The 2,960-nt window shown below is 34.2% G+C and overlaps 1 long non-coding RNA gene across 1 annotated transcript; it reads left to right on the plus strand.

Moving 5' to 3' along the window:
* The first annotated feature begins 150 nt into the window (after positions 1-150).
* LOC108165705 (uncharacterized) lies at positions 151-2,498 on the plus strand. Its single transcript, XR_001776029.1, has 2 exons — positions 151-180; positions 2,426-2,498. It is a non-coding gene; the product is annotated as an uncharacterized LOC108165705 (long non-coding RNA).
* Positions 2,499-2,960: the final 462 nt, after the last annotated feature.

The raw sequence follows: 2,960 nt of genomic DNA on the forward strand, positions 1-2,960 counted from the left end.
AATCTGTTGAAACAATTTTATTATTTTATATTTTCTTCATATCATGTGTGTCCCAGTATTCACTTTCCACCCTGTTAGGATGTTTCCTTGTTGCCTTAAAAAGACTAAAACTCAATAAAAATCATTTACTGGAAGTGACATCAGTTGGATTTTGGACTGATTTCAACTGTCGAAAACAAGGTAAGCTTCAACTGTTACTCTCTCCTTACTTTTTTTCATCTTAAATATATTAAATCTGTATGAGTAAACCTTAAAGTTCCACCCTGTTATGATAGATTGTGGGAAATGTTTATTTGATAGAATTTTAAAAACAAGATATTTTATTTAGTCATTCAAGGTTTGTTATTTTGTTGTAGGTTAGATGGCTAAATGTTGAACAGTTAAAAAGCTACAGCTAGATTAGCTAAAAAATTCCACCCTGTAATGTTCCATCCTGTTATGTTAGGTCTGTATTCCACCCTGTTAAACCTAACAGGGTGGAAATTATGGTGAAAAGTAATCATCTTAATTATAATATCTATTCCTATCAATCTATATCTATCAATATATATATATCGACACATAAACATATACTAATATAACTAATAATATACTAATATTGCTGAAACGGCTTTATATCTGTAGATATTCATATAGCGATATATATATATATATATATATATATATATATATACACACTGCTCAAAAAAATAAAGGGAACACTCAAATAACACATCCTAGATCTGAATGAATGAAATATTCTCATTGAATACTTTGTTCTGTACAAAGTTGAATGTGCTGACCACAGCACATTTCTGTCAACGAGAGCAAGGACAAATACTCTGCCCATGTTTTCACTTGAAAGAGGCAATCCTACAGCCTGATGAGGAACCGTACAACAATGGAGCCACAACAACACAGCAGCCAGAAATGATCACGGGTAACCAGGTTGGTCGATGGTGTGTAGTTGAATATGACCATGACTACTACATCATCATAAAGGTGGAGGATGTGAAGATTCAAGCGAAATGTTTACATAAAAAAGGCAGTAATAAGTACTACTGGCCAAGACCAAGAAAAGACATCAGTTGGTATGATTGCAACCAGGTACTCTGCCTAACAGAGGAGCCAAAAGCCTCCAATAACAGATATTACCAGCTTAATCCTGCTACATGGAGGTTAATTGAAAAATGTATGGGGTCTTGATGAGCCCTTTCATCACAGGATGGTTTGTTTTTGGTAATGTTGATAGTGGTCCTTGTTCTTGTTTGATGTTCAAGTGTTGTAATCTTGTGTTTGTTATCATTAGTATGTTACATGTTTTTGCGACACATTTCCATGCTTTTGTGCGAATGTTTTCAATAATTTTTATATAAATGAAAAAAATCCATTGACCTCTGTTTTAATAAAAAAAAATCTTATAGTACATGCCCCCTTTATTACTTTGATTTATTTTCTCACTTTGTTCTATGTCACATGTAGACACATTAAACGTCATGTTTAGTTTCTTCAATATTTATTTTTTAAGACAAATTAGGAGGGAAGTTAATTTTAATCAGTTGTCACAATACTTTAATGCAAGAGTTCCAGGTTTTCCATATGGGAAAAATGCAGGAGAGTGATGAAAATCATCCTATCATAGAATCAGATACATTGATTTTCCACCCTGTTATACAACATTTCACCCTGTGATGTTCCATTCCACCCTGTTTGAAAATATGTTTTTATTAAATATTATTACAGAAACATTAAGTAATGTAAATTTTTCTCTCCCGTGTTGGGAATTGAAGACCAATAAATGCACATATAGGCATAAGTTTTTTAAATGACCAATATTTTATATACTGTCAGTAATAATGAGTAAAAAAAAACTTTTTTTTTACAATAAAGACATTAATGATTTGTAACTACAGAATCTGTTACAATTTCACAAATAAAACATATTATATAGTAAAAGGGACACACTCTTTTTAAGAAAAAGTCAATATTTTTCAAAGTATACATGTTTAACTATTTGTGATCTATACGTAAATGTCCCTAACAGGGTGGAACACATTCAAAGACATTGGTGAAAAAAAACACATGTAATTATTAATTTATCTAATCCTGAGCTTGCCCATTATTAATTTCATATTATTAAACACGTCAATGTTCTAACAAAATATTTAAAAATGAAAACATTAATACTTTTTTTTTCAACATTTTGGAAGCCGAAATGTTGCCGCAAAAAAAGAATGACCCATATATGCAACATAATAAATAAAAGAATCAATATATTGATTCTTTTATTTATTATTATGTTGCATATATATATTATTTTATTCTTTTATTTATATATGTCTACTTTTATTTTTATATTGATTCTTTTATTTATCATTATGTTGGATATATATTTATTATTTTATTGATATATTTATATTTATGCCAGTTTTGGTCCTCCATATAGAACCACCAGAGTCGAAAACCACCAGAGTTGAGAAGAGCCACCAGAAAGTTGAGAAGAGCCACCAGAGAGTCGAAAAGAGCCACAAGAGAGTCGAGAAAAACCACCAGAGTGTCGAGAAGAGCCACCAGAGAGTCGAGGAGAGCCACCAGAGAGTCAAGAGGAGCCACCAGAGTCGAAAAGAGCCACCAGAGTCGAAAAGAGCCACCAAATTCGAAAACCACTAGAGAGTCGAAAAGAGCCACCAAGTTCGAAAACCACCAGAGAGTCGAAAAGAGCCACCAGAGAGTCGAGAAGAGCCACCACAGAGTCGAGAAGAGCCACCAGAGTTGAGGACAGACACCAGAGAGTCGAGGAGAGCCACCAGAGAGTCGAAAACCACCAGCGAGGAGAGGAGAGCCACCAGAGAATCGAGGAGAGCCACCAGAGAGTCGAAAACCACCAGAGTCGAGGACAGCCACCAGAGTCGAAAACCACCAGAGAGTCGGGGAGAGCCACCAGAGAATCGAGGAGAGCAACCAGCGAGTCGAGGAGAGCC

This window comes from Poecilia reticulata, linkage group LG20 (assembly GCF_000633615.1).
Source record: "Poecilia reticulata strain Guanapo linkage group LG20, Guppy_female_1.0+MT, whole genome shotgun sequence".
Taxonomy (NCBI): domain Eukaryota; kingdom Metazoa; phylum Chordata; class Actinopteri; order Cyprinodontiformes; family Poeciliidae; genus Poecilia; species Poecilia reticulata.